The 17,807-nt window shown below is 38.4% G+C and overlaps 1 non-coding gene across 1 annotated transcript; it reads left to right on the forward strand.

The window, feature by feature from the left end:
• The first annotated feature begins 12,935 nt into the window (after positions 1-12,935).
• TRNAY-AUA (transfer RNA tyrosine (anticodon AUA)) lies at positions 12,936-13,008 on the forward strand. Its single transcript has one exon. It is a non-coding gene; the product is annotated as a tRNA-Tyr (tRNA).
• Positions 13,009-17,807: the final 4,799 nt, after the last annotated feature.

Genomic DNA, 17,807 nt, shown 5'->3' on the forward strand with positions numbered 1-17,807 from the left:
ACCAAAAAACACCCTCTTGTATTGTCTATATTTTATATTGTATTTTTATTTGTGTCTAGTGAGAAACTGCATTGTTTATGAATAATTTTATATTTTTCTTCGGCAGATTTCAGTAGATTGTGAAGTTTTACAGTAACATTTTCTTGAAATCTTGCTCATTTCATTCATTGTAGTCAAGAAACCTTCAAACATAACATACATTTCCCTTAGTAATCACATTCTAACCATTTTTTCTCAGATGGGTGCGTGTCTACATGGTAATCTGAGATCTCAAAAGAGTTTGTAGAATAATATCAACCGAATCAGACTAAACTTATCTTTCTATCCTAAAACTGTGTAGCCTTTAGGTCTGGAGTTTGGGGGATGGGACTTGTTTATTTGTTTGTAGTGCATTCTTGGTGTGTATTTTTATACTTTTGTGTGCATTGTTTGACTCTTGAAACTTCTGCAGTTATAAAATGAACATTGTGATAAAAATTACTCTTTCTTGGTGTAGTATTGTCTGTCCACACTGTAACTTTCTTTCACTAAAAGAGTGAAAGTTCCAGAACCTTTTCTGTATGTTATATGACATTTTCCTAAATGGAACCATGACTGATAGTGTATAGAGCCAGACAGTATTTAATGGTCTCCTCAGTGATCTAAACAAAGAGGGACAATAAAAACAAACAAACAAAAAATGTCTATACTTGCTTGAAGATTTCCTTTGCACATACACAGAAGAATCTGTAAACCCTACTCTTCTTGAAGAATGTGACTTAAATATATGCAGGAAGCTGCAGAAGTCTCTTTTGCACTGAATCCCTTTCAATCAGTGGACCCCAAGGAGCAGATCCATTTGGAATGTAGAGAACATTCATTCAGTGATAAACTCTAATTAAAACCCTGCTTTGTTGAAATCTATTTCAGATTCCACATTTCCCCCAAAACTAAATTACTGGCCAACTTATTTGCTCAGTGAGAAGCTGACTTTCTATGTTTACTAACACTTCTCTCCTGGTCAAGAAAAAAAATTGTAAATTGGCTTTTTGTTTCACATATATTAGTGATTTGAGATTTCCATCAACATCAGTTCAGTTCAGTTCAGTTGCTCAGTCATTTCCAACTCTTTTTGATTCCATGGACTGAAGCACCCCAGGTTTCTCTGTCCATCACCAACTCCAGAGGTTACTCAAACTCATGTCCATTGAGCTGGTGATGCCATGCAACCATCTTATCCTCTGTCATCCCTTTCTCCACCTGCCTTCAATCTTTCCCAGCATCAGGGTCTTTTCCAATGAGTCAGTTCTTTGCATCAGGTAGCCAAAGTATTGGAGTTTCAGCTTCAGCATCAGTCCTTCCAATGAATATTCAGGACTGATTTCCTTTAGGATGGACTGGTTGGATCTCCTTGCAATCTAAGGGACTCTCAAGAGTCTTCTCCAACACCACAGTTCAAAAGCATCAGTTCTTCAACACTCAGCTTTCTTTATAGTCCAGCTCTCACATCCATACATGACTACTGGAAAAACCATAGCCTTGACTAATCGGACCTTTGTTGGCAAAATAATGTCTCTGCTTTTTAGTATGCTGTCTAGGTTGGTCATAGCTTTTCTTCCAAAGAGCAAGCCTCTTAATTTCATGGCTGCAGTCACCATCTGCAACATCATTCATGTGCCAAATCAATTTTTTTTTTTACTATTTCTAGTTGATATGGAAAGAATAAGTATAAGCTAATAATGGTGTAAACGTAGAATTATCTTCACTAGGCCCCCATCTCAGTTACACTGAAGTGTCCTTTTCCACCGTTAGGGTTCTAGTAAGGAAGCTCTCCTCCCTTCTTCTTCTACCATGAGAGGTACCAGCTTCTGGATGAAGACATAGAGCATCCCATTTGGTAACCAATGAATTTGTCACATAACCATTCTGTCTCAAAAATACTTTTGGTACCTTACTTTGGAGATAATTCATTTATTGCCAGAAAAGTTCACCCAGGATGGAGACAAAGAAATCTACATGTATCCTTTCAGATTGTAAATAAACTATGCTCCAATCAAATTAAAATTAAAAAAATATGTCATTCCTAGCTAACACTTTGAGCTGGCATGTTTTGTTGACCATGGGGATCCTGAGGAGTCAAAGTTTCCTAGGTGGCTCTAGTGGTAAAGAATGTGCTTGCCAATGCAGGAGACATGGGTTCAACCCCTGGATCAGGAAGGCCCCTGAAGTAGGAAATGGCAACCCACTCCAGTATTCTTGCCTGGAAAATTCCATGGGCAGAGGAGCCTGGTGGGCTACAGTCCATGGGACAGCAGAGAGTCAGACACGGCTTAGCAACTGAACACACAAATACATCTGATAACTCAGATTGTGCTTTTCACATGGGGACCTATTCCCACTTACTGGACTTGGTGCTTCTTAAGCCTCAAAGTGAGGAAATAAGTGAGGGCCCTCTCAGATAAAAAGCTCTTGACTGTGAATTGAAATGCTCTAACCCTCTTTTCCTACACTCAATTCTTCTGAACATCCCCTCTTTTACTCTAATCCTCCAGAAACAAAAGTTCTCATTTAAATTCTTTTCTGCAAGCTGAGGCTTAAGGTATTCAGGACCTGGATCAGCCCTCCCAAAGACAGCTGCAATCTTTAGATACACAAAACATTATCTCGATTCACTGAAGGTGTGAAAGCATTTCTCCTTAAAATCGTACATTTCCTTCCAGATAAATCACTCCCATTGACTGCTTAAAGAGTTTCCGGCAAAAGCAGCCAAAAATTAAGACTACCATTGAATTTCTAGGCCACAGTGCCCCATGGCTTTCTAGTCCATATTTGAAGTACACAGTGATTATTCTGGAGCATTTCCTTCTATTCAGAATCTCAGAACAGACAATCTGATAGCTTTTAAAAGCTTTTATAAAGTATTGACTCTGTAATGTGCTTTTGTTGTTGTTCAGTTGCTAAATGGTGTCTGACTCTTTGTGGCCCCATGAACTGTAGCACACCAGGCTTCCATGTCCTTCACTAACTTCTGCCATGTGCTCAAACTCATGTCCATTGAGTCAGTGATGATATCCATCTCATGCTGCCTCCTTCTCCTTTTATCTTCAGTGTTTTCCAGCATCAGGGTCTTTTCCAATGAGTCAGCTCTTCACCTCAGGTGTCCAAAATAGTGGGCTTCAGCTTCAGCATTGGTTCTTCCAATGAATATTCAGGGTTGATTCCCTTACTTTCTTGAAATAAAAAATAAGCCTTCCCTCCCGTATATGAATGAAATATACTGAAACTGTCAGTTAGTTTGAATTTTTTTAAAACATTTGAACTGTTTTATGTTTCAAATGAGATAAAGACATTTGCAACATCATTTTCCAAAGTGTGATTTTACAAATAAATTACCAGTGTGGGCTTTAGGAAAGTTTATGTGAATTCAATTTAAATTAGAGAACCAGAGAGATAAAGACCACTGAGTCACATAGTGAAATTTATAATATAATTAAGAAGCACACGATTTCTTTATGAAATGGTTTTCTTCCTTTTAAATATAAGAATTTAAAAACATATATTCAACGTTTGCTCAATAAAGTGAGATTAGTGGATGAGCAGAACTCATTAAGGGGCTTTCCAGGTGGCACAGAATGCCCCTGCCAATGCAGGAGACTCAAGAGATGCAGGATATGCGGGTTCCATCTGGTGGTGGGGAAGATTCCCTTGAGTAGGAAATGGCAACCCACTCCAAAATTCTTGCCTGGAAACTTCCATGGTCAGAGCAGCCTGGTGGTCTACAGTCCAGGGAGGTGCAGAATCTGAGATGACTGAGCATGCGCACATATATACAGAACTCATTAACTAGATCTGGAAATGTGAGAATGTGTTATCTGTTTTTACTTTAATTGATATTATTCCTGTTAATAAATATGGCAACTTAATTAACAGTGAATTTAATGTTCATATTACATAAAAGATATGTGTACTTTAATCTTGGGCTTATAAGTTTAGCAAAGTAGCAGGATGATATTATCCACTTTGATTTAAGTTACAAGGAAATTTTATCCTTGGTTTGGTCCTCTGAAATTTGGATATAATAGACTTCTCTCACTGGATTTCGCTCTTTAGAAAAATGCTTATGGAACTTCAGAGAAAGTAACTAGTTGCAAGCCATACACATGATAATTAATATTAATATTAATATCTCATCTTTAGCCTGTAGTCTGAAAGTTCCAGTGTCTAATTTCTGTGACTGTGTGTTTACATTCTTGCAAGTGTATATAAATATATGAATATGTCTTATATAGGATTTTCCAGGTGGCACTAGTGGTAAAGAACCCACCTCCCAATGCAGGAGACTTAAGAGATGCAGATTCTATCCCTGAGTCGGGAAGATCCCCTGGAGCAGGAAATGGCAACTCATGCCAGTATTTTTGCCTGGAGAGTCCCATGGACAGAGGAGCCTGATGGGTGACAGTCCATAGGGCTGCAAACAGTAGGACATGACTAAAGCGACTTAGCACACACATGTGATATATATGCAAATATAATAAATGCATAGGTGTATGTAAATTCTAAATATGCTTTAAGACCATTAAGCCTAATCTCCTTGATTTCACTGGGCAGCACGTCTATCCAGTAGACCAGGAAGCCTATGTCATCTGTCACCATGGGAACTCCACTTATCATGTGTGTCCCTTTTCCTCTATCAGTTGCCCCTGTCAGCTGTTGTAAGCTGCTCTCCAAAATTCGAATTTTTTCATCATGACTTCAGGGAATCTTGGTTGTTAATCAGCAAAAACATTGTCTTCTAAATACTTTCTTTGAACATTCCCTTTGTCTTCTTAGTGGAAATGACACTAGGATTTCCCTCAGAACAATGCTCCCTTTGTAGTCCTCAAGTGAGGACTGTTTTCGTTCACATGTCTTATGTATTGCAGATCTTGGAAAGCTCCTCATCTTTATTTTCACAGTGTTCTTCATCTCTATTCACTAAAATACCTCAGTTGTAAATTTCAGGTCACTAAAATTTACTACTTACTATCGATTTTTACTTGGTATCATGTACATAGGAATGTTGTCATGTACAGGCTTCCCCGGTGGCTCAGCTGGTAAAGAACCTGTCTGCCAATGAAGGAGATGCAAGAGATGAGGCCTTGATCCCTGGGTGAGGAAGATCCTTTGGAGAAGGAAATGGAAACCCACTCTAGTATTCTTGCCCGGAAAATTCCATAAACAGAGGAGCCTGGCAGGCTACTATCCATGGGGTGGCAAGCAGTTGGACATGATTGAGGCTGCAAGCACACACACACAGGAATACTTAGCCCTGAATAGCTCTGGTTGTTCCTGGCGAGACACTTGCCCCTCCTCCATTCCCTATTATATTGTCAGTCTTATCACTACTACCATCCAGGTAATTACCCATCATTTATAGATTATAGCACGAGACTGTAATACAGGCTAAAATTAATATTGCCTTAATGTTTGATTTAGGTCATACCTGAATGGTCTAGTGGTTTTCCCTACTTTCTTCAATTTAAGTCTGAATTTGGTAATAAGGAGTTCATGATCTGAGCCACAGTCAGCTCCTGGTCTTGTTTTTGTTGACTGTATAGAGCTTCTCCATCTTTGGCTGCAAAGAATATAATCAATCTGATTTCGGTGTTGACCATCTGGTGATGTCCATGTGTAGAGTATTCTCTTGTGTTGTTGGAAGAGGGTGTTTGATATGACCACTGCATTTTCTTGGCAAAACTCTATTAGTCTTTGCCCTGCTTCATTCCGTATTCCAAGGCCAAATTTGCCTGTCTGATAGATAGAGTGCCTGATGAACTATGGACTGAGGTTCGTGACATTGTACAGGAGACAGGGATCAAGACCATCCCCATGGAAAAGAATTGTAAAAAAGCAAAATGGCTGTCTGGGGAGGCCTTACAAATAGCTGTGAAAAGAAGAGAAGTGAAAAGCAAAAGAGAAAAGGAAAGATATAAGCATCTGAATGCAGAGTTCCAAAGAATAGCAAGAAGAGATAAGAAAGCCTTCCTCAACAATCAATGCAAAGAAATAGAGGAAAACAACAGAATGGGAAAGACTAGAGATCTCTTCAAGAAAATTAGAGATACCAAGGGAACATTCCATGCAAAGATGGGCTCGATAAAGGATATAAATTGTATGAAGCTAACAGAAGCAGAAGATATCAAGAAGAGGTGGCAAGAATACACAGAAGAACTGTACAAAAAAGATCTTCATGACCCAGATAATCACGATGGTGTGATCACTAACCTAGAGCCAGACATCCTGGAATGTGAAGTCAAGTGGGCCTTAGAAAGCATCACTACGCACAAAGCTAGTGGAGGTGATGGAATTCCAGTTGAGCTATTTCAAATCCTGAAAGATGATGCTGTGAAAGTGCTGCACTCAATATGCCAGCAAATTTGGAAAACTCAGCAGTGGCCACAGGACTGGAAAAGGTCAGTTTTCATTCCAATCCCAAAGAAAGGCAATGCCAAAGAATGCTCAAACTACCGCACAATTGCACTCATCTCACACGCTAGTAAAGTAATGCTCAAAATTCTCCAAGCCAGGCTTCAGCAATATGTGAACCTTGAACTTCCTGATGTTCAAGCTGGTTTTAGAAAAGGCAGTGGAACCAGAGATCAAATTGCCAACATCCGCTGGATCATGGTAAAAGCAAGAGAGTTCCAGAAAAACATCTATTTCTGCTTTATTGACTATGCCAAAGCCTTTGACTGTGTGGATCACAATAAACTGTGGAAAATGCTGAAAGAGATGGGAATACCAGACCACCTGACCTGCCTCTTGAGAAATCTGTATGCAGGTCAGGAAGCAACAGTTAGAACTGGCCATGGAACAACAGACTGGTTCCAAATAGGAAAAGGAGTACGTCAAGGCTGTATATTGTCACCCTGCTTATTTAACTTGTATGCAGGGTACATCATGAGAAACGCTGGACTGGAAGAAACACAAGCTGGAATCAAGATTGCCGGGAGAAATGTCAATAACCTCAGATATGCAGATGACACTACCCTTATGGCAGAAAGTGAAGAGGAACTCAAAAGCCTCTTGATGAAAGTGAAAGAGGAGAGTGAAAAAGTTGGCTTAAAGCTCAACATTCAGAAAATGAAGATCATGACATCTGGTCCCATCACTTCATGGCAAATAGATGGGGAAACAGTGGAAACAGTGTCAGGCTTTATTTTCTGGGGCTCCAAAATCACTGCAGGTGGTGACTGCAGCCATGAAATTAAAAGACACTTACTCCTTGGAAGGAAAGTTATGACCAACCTAGATAGCATATTCAAAAGCAGAGACATTACTTTGCCAACAAAGGTCCGTCTAGTCAAGGCTATGGTTTTTCCAGTGGTCATGTATGGATGTGAGAGTTGGACTGTAAAGAAAGCTGAGCACCGAAGAATTGATGTTTTTGAACTGTGGTGTTGGAGAAGACTCTTGAGAGTCCCTTGGACTGCAAGGAGATGCAACCAGTCCATTCTGAAGGAGATCAGTCCTGGGTGTTCTTTGGAAGGAATGATGCTAAAGCTGAAACTCCAGTAGTTTGGCCACCTCATGCGAAGAGTGGACTCATTGGAAAAGACTTTGATGCTGGGAGGGATTGGGGGCAGGAGGAGAAGGGGATGACAGAAGATGAGATGGCTGGATGGCATCACTGACTCAATGGATGTGAATCTGAGTGAACTCTGGGAGTGGTTGATGGACAGGGAGGCCTGGCATGCTGCGATTCACAGGGTCTCAAAAAGTCGGACACGACTGAGCGACTGAACTGAACTGAACTGAATGTTTGATTAGTTGAGAATATGTGTATAAAAACCATCTAATAAGTTTGCTACTCAGTTTTTTTTATCTTAATCCTCCAGTGATCATATTCTTCACTCTGCTTCAGTTGTTCATTCTCACAGACAACCCTATTCTTTATTTCCAACATCTTTAACACTCATAAAATTCTACTCTGCAACAACAACTTTCTGTTTTGTCTTTCCATTTTAGCTTCCTATCTTTAATCTTGACCCACCTGTAACCATTTATCAACCATGCCAACACTTCCTTCAAATATTTTAAATCATTATTCAAATGTCATCTTCTCAGTGAGCCTTTCCTTGGCTACCAAATAACAGCATGGTAACTGCCTAACTGCCTTGAGCTCCACATCTTTCTTGTCAGTTTTATTTTAAGCCAAACGTAAATGGTGGATGTACTAGAAAACTGATACTTATATGTTACATCCCTCATGTGTATAGCCCCTTATAAGTTCTTCTAATTTTGTATTTATAATTTCAATTATTTCTTTAAAAATTGCCATCAAACTGTACATGAATTATAAATATAATATGTTTAATTATAAATATAATATGTGTGTATATATATATATATATAGGCATGTATGTATACAAAGATGGGGTTTCCATGGTGGCTCAGCTATAAAGAACCTGCCTGACAATGCAGGAGATGCAAGAGATGTGGGTTCGATCCCTGTATTGGAAAGATCCCCTTGAGAAGGGAATGGCAACCCACTCCAGTATTCTTGCCTGGAGAATCCCATGGACAGAGGAGCCTGGTGGTCCATGGTCCATAAGGCCCACCTGTGTCAGACACGACTGAAGCAACTGAGCACACATGCATGCAAATACAATGACGCCAAAAAAAGTAGACCTTCTCCTCCTTATAGCTTATTGACACCAGCTGTATATATATATTGCATTATTATTTGTTCCCTAAGTATTTACCTATTTTCCTTGAATAGATGTAAGCTTCATGGTGGCAGGTATTTTGTCTGCTTTAGTCACTGTTATTTCCCCAGCCCCAAAAAGGGTAAATAGAATATGATAAATATTTGCTGAATTAGTTTTTTCATCTGTTTGATTCTTGTTCACATCTATTGTAAATCTTGTTGGCATTTTATTTATTAGCTGAAGACACAACTACATCTCTGATAAACTAAGAAGGCAAAAAGAAGATAAATTCCAAGTTTCTAAATTGACAAAAGAAGAAACTTGTCAGGTATAAGATATAGAATATACATAGCTTATGAAGCAGATTTGTCAAAAATACAGAACTAAAAGATACGATTGCCTTAAAGAAAGGAGAAAATTATTTGTGCTTAAAAAATGCAAAGCAAAGTATATGTGGTAGAGTTGACTGCTCTCAGTGCAAAGGCAAAGTAGCAATCTGAGCATGGTTGCTTGGCAACGAAGCTGAGGACTCCATATAAGTGAAGAAAGTTAAGGCAGTTGCACAGAGGGCAGAATTGTACTTCATCCTGAGTCAGTTCTAATTAAACAAAATAGCACAATATAAAAATGTCATATACTTCCCCATAGTTCCTGAAGACAGTACATGTACATTATGAGAGTTTACACAAAAGGTGAGAATACAGATGTTGTTTTTTTAAGTTTCACTGCATGATATCATTAGGAGATTTCATGAAAAAAATATGGAAATGTGCATTTTCCTAAACTTGAAATAATTACAGTTGTTGAAGGATGTCAAATAGCAATAAGAAAATAAGATTTTTCCAAAAACTATATCCCATTCATTTAAAATCAAAAGCTCCCTCAGTGGATTGAGAAAGCAAAAGGTGATATGCCTTGCTTCAACTTCAAAGGACAATCAAGAGTGTTAAGGCTCCAACCTAGGAGACATGTTTTTCATAAAGAGATAAATCAACTAGTGAGTAGAGTGAAAGAAAACTTAATGTGTTCATTGTAACACATGAATCTGCTAAAAAAAAAAGTCCATTTGTCCTTTAAAATTTTTTATTGAAGTAGAGTTGCTTTATAATGTTCTGTTATTTTCTGCTGTATAGCAAAGTGAATCAGCTGTATGTATACATATATACCCTTTTTTTTTTAATTTCCATCTATATGATGTGATTTTCTCTTTATGACTTTCTGTATGATAGTCTCTAGGTCCATCCATGTCTCTTCAAATAGCACAATTTCATTCCTTTTTATGGCTTTTAAAAGTCACTTCCCTAAAGATATAATAGTAGAAATCACTGAGACAGAACAGAATATAGAAAAAAAAAATGAAAAACAAAATGAAGACAGCATAAGAGACCTCTGGGACAACATGAAAAACACTAACATTTGTATTATGTGCGTGCAAAGTGTGTTAGTCACTCAGTCATGTCTGACTCTTTGTGACCCCATGGACTGTAGCCCACCAGGCTTCTCTCTCTATGGAATTTTCCAGGCAAAAATAATGGAGTGGGTAGCCATTCCTTTCTCCAGGGGATCTTCCCCACCCAGGGATCAAACCAGGGTGTCCTGCATTATAGGTAGGTTCTTTACAATCTGAGCCACCAGAGAAATGTCAGAAGGAGAAGAGACAGAGAAAGGGTCAGGGAAAATATTTGAAGAGATAATGGCTGAAAACTTCCCTAACATGGGAAAGGAAATAGTCAATCAAACCCAGGAAATAGAAAGTCCCAGGCAGAATAAACCCAAAGAGGAACGCTCTGAGACACATAGCAATCAAAGTGGCAAAAATTAAAGAAAAAGATAATATATTAAAAACAAGGAGGGAAAAAATGACAAATAACATATGAAGAAACTATCATAAGGTTATCAGCTGATTTCTCAACAGAAACTCGACAAGCCAGAAGGGAATGGCATAATATATTTAAAGTGATGAAAGGGAAGAACCTATGACCAAGAATGCTCTACCCAGCAAGACTCTTGTTCAGATATGATGAAGCAATCAAAGCTTTCCAGATCAGCAAAAGTTAAGAGAATTTAGCACCACCAAACCGTCTTTACAAGAAATGCTAAAGGAACTTCCTCATGTAGGAAACACAAGAGAAGGTGTACAAAATAAACCAAAAACAATGAAGAAAATGCAAATAGTATCACCAGCTCAATTCAGTCGCTCAGTCGTGTCCGACTCTGCGACCCCATGAACTGCAGCACGTCAGGCCTCTCTGTCCATCCCCAACTCCCAGAGTTCACTCAAACTCATGTCCATTGAGTCAGTGATGCCATCCAGCCATCTCATCCTCTGTCATCCCCTTCTCCTCCTGCCTTCAATCTTTCCCAGCATCAGGGTCTTTTCAAGAGTCAGCTCTTCGCATCAGGTGGCCAAAGTATTAGGGTTTCAGCTTCAACATCAGTCCTCCCAATGAACACCCAGGACTGATCTTCTTTAGGAAGGACTGATTGGATCTCCTTGCAGTCCAAGGGACTCCCAAGAATCTTGTCCAATACCACAGTTCAAAAGCATCAATTCTGCACTCAGCTTTCTTTATAGTCCAACTTTCACATCCATAACATGACTACTGGAAAAACCATAGCCTTGACTAGAAAGACCTTTTATTCATGCATACAGATAATTACCTTGAATGTAAATGGATCAAATGCACCACCAAAAGGCATAGGCTGGCTGGGCAGATGGAAATTTGTATGTATACACTTCCATGTACCACATCACTCTATTTAACCCCTCAAATTGTATGTAATTATTTTACATGGTTAGGTGAATCATGTTTCCATTATGGTTTGCAGATGTAATTATCTTTTGATTTTTTAAATCTGGCTACTGATTGTGATAACTGATAAACATCTTTTACAATTGTGATTATGTAGCTATTATTTGCTTAATACCATTGTATCATGATTGTTCAACAGAAAATAATAGAATTCTATATCACTAAACCTACCATTTAATAGAAAAACCTCTAATTACTTATTAAAATCCAGATGCATATGAGAATTTTCTTGTAATTTTTTGAAAAATGCAAATGCCCAGGTGTTGCTTTTTTTCTCCAAAGCTCTATGTGTATTTCTAATGAACGTCCAAGTTTAAAAGCAACTGGAGTATTTGATGGTCTTCTACTTTCATTTAGTTTGTTTCAATTTTTTTATTTCCTATTCAGTGCTTCCATTTTATTTAGTTTATGTTTTCCAGTTTCTCTGTCTCTTTTTTTTGTTGTTGTTTTCTGAAGTCTTTATCAAGATGATGACAAATTGGTTTTGATTCAACAAAAAAGAATTGTTACTGCAAGGTTGAAAGGGGGCATTTTTGAATGTTTGTTTTATTGATGTGGTTATTGCTATTTTTTATATTAAACTGAAGTAGGTTTTCAAATTAATTTTGTAAAAACCTTGGGAATGTACAGCATAATTACGTCTGTGATTGCCTCTGATTCTCAAAATCACAATCTCTTTAACCTGTCTAAATGCTTAACTTTCTCTAAGACCCAGTGTCCTTACCCATAAAATGAGAATATTTTTAAGTATTTAGTATCTCAGGTTTTATAGTACTAAATGAACAAATTTGTGCAAAGTGGTAACTGCAGTGATTAAAATATAGTTAATTCTGATTAAAAACTACCTATCATTATGAAACAAAACAAAAAACCCACTGTGAGTCATTGTGCAGTGATTGAAAGCCCAGACTCAGAAGTGGCACAATCTGACTAAGTGTATGCTCTGTCACCACTGACATCTTCTGGTCTTGTTTTTCATGTTCAGATTTCTTCCTAAGCAACAAAGCATGGGCTCTGGAGACAGACTGCCTGGTTCTACCACTTACCTACTTGTGCTTTGAAGGAGTTCGCTCGCCCAACTTACTAATCTTTAAAGCACATGTAATAACAGTGCTACTTAACAGGATGGTTATGAAGAAAATGTCAATTCAATTTACGTAAGGGAATTTTCATAAAATGGACTATCTCTCATAAAAGATCAAACATCAATCTTTAGAACGATTTTATCTTACTTAAGAAACACATTATAGAGCTTCCTTGGTGGCTCAGTGGTAAAGAATCAGCTTGCCAATACAGGAGACATGGGTTTTATCCCTGATTCAGGAAGATTCCGCATGCCATGAAGCAAATAAGCTTATGTGCCACAACTATTGAGCCAGGGCTCTAGAGCCTGGGAGCAGCTACTAATGAATCTATGCACTGCAATTACTGAAAACCATGTGCCCTAAGGACTTTCCTGGTGGCTCAGACGGTAAAGCATCTGCCTATAATGCAGGAGACCCGGGTTCAATTCCTGGGTTGGGAAGATCTCCTGGAGAAGGAAATGGCAACCCACTCCAGTATTCTTGCCTGAAAAATCCCATGCACAGAGGAGCCTGGTGGGCTACAGTCCATGGGGTCGCAGAGTCAGACACGACTGAGCAACTTCACTTTCACTTTCTCATGTGCCCTAAAGTCTGCGCTCCAAAACAAGAGAAGCCACCACAATGAGAAGCCTGCTCACTGCACCTATAGAAAAGCTGGAGCAGCAGCAAAGACCTAGCACAGCCAAAAATAAAATATATAAATAATAATCTAAAAAATTTAAAAAATAAACACGTTGTAATTGTATATCATCAAATGTTCAGTTACATGTTTCCCCATAGGTTTTTCTCTGCTGTTTACTTGGCTATCCTATCAATATCACACACTTAAGTTACAGCTCTAGAGTAAGACTTCTGACCTCATATATATCATTGGTGCAACCTTAGAACAATGTCTTCCAGAATGAGGTTTCCAGTTCAGCAGCATCCGCATCACTTTGGAACTTGTAAGAAATTGGAATTTTCAAGCCTTTCTCTACCTACTGAATCAGAAACTCTGACAATGAGGCCCAGCAATTTATATTTTCAACATATTTCCTTGTGACTCTAATGTATGTTCAAGTTTGAGAAGGATTTTATTAGAATTCTACAAGCACATAATCAGAAAAAGCTAAGTGAGAATCTCTAAGCGTCATAGATTTTATCGCTTTAACAGGTGAGAACATTTACAAAGAAAAGTATTTCCAGCAAGGATGAAAAGTTTTTGTGAAGAAAAGATTTAAAATCTCTAAAGATCTAAAGACATACAAATTCAATTAAATGATATAGTACACAGAGTCAGCAGAAGAGAAAATATAATACACATGACAAAGCATTAATATTTTTGATCAAGGCACCTGTACAAATATGGAACTTTGTGTGCATGTAATATTTATGAGCTTTGGGATGTCTTAAATTGGGTTTTCTTGAAAACAAAGACTGAGAAAAACTCTCAGGGAATAATACTGTCATGTGGAAACAGAAATAAGAGAAAAGAGGAGTAAGACAGGAAAAGAGAAATTACAAAGAAATGCTGATTGGTCAAACTTGCCATCTGAAGTTATATGAAACTATTGTCTCCCACCAGTCCATTGGCAGTTTGAAAGGGAGAAGAATTTGCCCTCAGACTTTTGCCAATCGTTCTGTTTAACCTTGCTGTCAGTAATAGTTACTTGAAATACCAGTGGATCTATTGCATCACATGAAACAACAGGCAGAACAGCCTCGAGGTGACCTAAATTTCTTGCCAAGGTAGTATGAACTAAGCCCAATAGAAAACTAGAAAGCCAGGGAGATCAGTTAATGCAGTTCTTAAAGCATCCCCAACCCTACCCAGGAAATAATCAAAGTGAAAGATGGTGGAGAGTATATTTCGAGGAACAAAGGAAGAATATCCAATAGATTCTGAAAACTATGATAGTTTTCCATATGTGTTTTAGACTGTTGCATCTGTTTGGAATCTGTCATAGAACCAATCCAACAAAAGTCTTACCTTAATAGAATTTCTCCAATAGATTTTTTTTTTTTTTTTTGAAGTGGATGACTGTTTGGTGATCTTGGGCATATCAGGTTATCTGTTTAGACCTCTGTTGTTTTATATGTTAAATGGAGATAGCAATAGCTGCTACTTCAAAGGGTGTTTGTAGTATTAAAATAAGATTAAGCTCTTAGCCAGTATTGATAAAAGTACACATTTAGTATGTGTTAGTTGTTAAAATTGCTGATAATTTAAGATGAATATTTTTAAGGTATAGAGGGGGGAAAAGAAGTGGATACATTTGCTGACAATATAATATCAAGATACTGAAATATCTTGCTAAGGATATATGACTTTTTGATGTATACTATCAGTACTTAGTAAATATCCAAGCAGTATTTAAACTTAATTTATATCACCAATTAGATGTTTGCACAAAGAATTATTTAGCAATTAATTCAATTTTGGAAATTATTCAGAACAGGGAGAAATTTTAGCTTGTCACAGTGGTAATTTCAACATGATGAAATTAGCATTGTGCCAGTGTAAACCTTTGGAGAAGGAAATGGCAACCCACTCCAGTGTTCTTGCCTGGAGAATCCCAGGGATGGGCGAGCCTGGTGGGCTGCCGTCTATGGGGTCACACAGAGTTGGACACGACTGAAGCAACTTAGCAGCAGCAGCAGCAGTGTAAACCTTAGGGCACTAGAACATGAAGGTATGAGACCTCAGGCTGATGCAGTAAGTTAGAAGTACCTGCAGGACATAAAGAGTTTTCAATGGGAGAGAGACATTTTCAGGTTCTACCAATGAGAAACCTGTTCTCATCTCACCATAATTTGGACCAGAAAATAAATTCACATCCACTTTCACAGCACATCTCAGAGCATGAAGTATAATTAAAGATGTCCTAAAGGGAAGTTCACACAGAGAAAAGCTATTCTTATATAAATACAAAAAGCAACCATTCTGCAAAATACAGGGTGAACATCTTAGCTTCTAGGGGCTTCCCAGGTTGCTCAGTCATACAAAATCTGCTTGTCAATGCAGGAGACACAGGAGATGCAAGTTTGATCCCTGGGTCAGGAAGATCTCCTGGAGGAGGAAATGGCAACCCACTTCAGTATTCTTGCCTGAGAAATCAAACAGAGGAGGCTGATGGTCTACAGTCATGGAGTCACAAAATGTGAGACATGACATAGTGACTAAGTATGGATTTCAGCTTTATGTGAGTTAGTGCAAGGGTTATTTGAAATTAGAATATTGAACACTCCAGAAACGCTGCAAATGAAGACTCTGCCTTTAAAGTGTAAATTTTGAGACCTTTCAGAAGAAGAGACTGAGTATTTTCTGTAATTGATGTAACATGTATCGACTATTACAAAAATGAGGACAGTTAAAGAAGACAGTCAGATAAAATTAAACCAAGAGAGAATGAAAAAAAAATTACAAGAATATCTTTGCTCCCTCTTTACAGGTTTCACCACCGCATTAATGAAGAAGTGCAGATAATAAAAGCTGATGTGAGAATAGAGCAAGTGTCCTCTTCTTACACTTGCCTGAGGTCCTTGCTTTACCCTGGGATAGGTAATGTCCAAAATGGTACATGAGTGCAGTTGAGGAGAGTCAAACATTGATTGAAATCTATTGATGTAGAACTTGGTATTTCCCAGATGGTGCAAGTGGTTAAGAATCCACCTGCCAATGCAGGAGACAAAAGAGACAGAGATGAGATGCTAGGCTAGTTTGATCTCTGGGTTGGGAAGATACCCAAGAAGAGGAAATAGCAACCCACTCCAGTATTCTTTCCTGGAAAATCTCATGAATAGAGGAGTCTGTTGGGCTACAGTCCAAGGGGTCACAGGAGTTGGACATGATTGAGTGAGTATGCACATTGATGTATAACACGGTAAGGAAAATTGAAAATATCTTCCTTTAGATACTCAAAGCAGTCTTTGGCCTTTTCAAATTATCAAGAACTGTTATACAATCATTATCTGTAGCTAGAAGTATAGGTTTCAAAGGTAATATAAAATCCAAAGTTTACTTCAAATACAAAAAATACAATTTTTCATGAACTTAAAATCATAAGAAATTTTGATGGTAAAAATTACAAATATAGCTTGTTTTAAAACCACAATAAGTAAATAAAGCTTCTAAAGTTGTCTATAATATCTCAAAAATAAAAATTTCAATAAATTATAAGATTTATAGAAATATGGTATATGTCAATGATGTGATTTGTTCATACTGATAACAAATGAGTGACTTCTGTCTGAAGAGTTGTATTGAGACAAAGGGAAAAGAATCTTGGAAAAACCGAGTCCAAGGCAATGTCCTGCAATAAAAATTACACATATTTTGAATGATGAATAGAGTCATTGAATGTGTCAGCAGTTCAGATTTGTTGTGACCATTAGAAGCAATCAGACAAAAATACCTGTATTTCAGAAAAATGTTAGCATGATAACATATTTATTTTTCTATTGATGCTAAAAAGAGTCTATGAAGAAAATGTTACAGAGGAATAGCCTGCCCTCCTCTTCTCAGTCCCTGATGGACTGGCCGAGTGGGCCGCGAGAGGCCAGCACATTGGGAATGGGCCATATGGCACCATGTCAGCCAAGGTGTGACTCAAGAAGCTGGAGCAGCTGCTCCTGGATGGGCCCAGGTGCAATGAGGGTGCCCTGAACATGGAAACACTGCTTGATGTGCTCATCTGCCTGTACACTGAGTGCAGCCACTCAGCCCTGTGCATCGACAAGTATGTGGCCAAGGTACTTGAGTGGGATGGTGAAGTAGAGGGATCTGAGCTCATCTTCTCCTGAGAGGACTCCAAAATTACAACTCTCTGCTGAACAACCATGGACAAGAGAATGCTGGATCCCACCAAAAAAAAAAGATACCCCATATCCAAGGGCAAAGAAGCCCCAACAAGATTGTACAAGACACAAAATCGTGTTTAGAAACAAACCCCATACCTGCCAAAGACACTTGGAGGGCTCAAACAAAATCTTGTGCATACCAGGACTCATGGAGGCCAGTGGGATATGATTACAGAACCTCCACAGGACTGGGGAAACAGACTCCTGGAGGGCACAAACAAAAGTTTGTGTGCAACAGGAGCCAGGAGAAAGGAGCAGTATTCCCACAAGACACAGAGCCAGATTTGCCCTGAGTGTCCTGGAATCTCAGGCCAACAGTTTCGGTGTGGGCCAACAGTGGGCCTCAGGCCAAATAAGGAGGGAACACAGCCCCAGCCATCAACAGAAAATTGTATTCAAGA

The sequence above is a fragment of the Bubalus kerabau genome, chromosome X (genome assembly GCF_029407905.1).
Source record: "Bubalus kerabau isolate K-KA32 ecotype Philippines breed swamp buffalo chromosome X, PCC_UOA_SB_1v2, whole genome shotgun sequence".
NCBI classification, from domain to species: domain Eukaryota; kingdom Metazoa; phylum Chordata; class Mammalia; order Artiodactyla; family Bovidae; genus Bubalus; species Bubalus kerabau.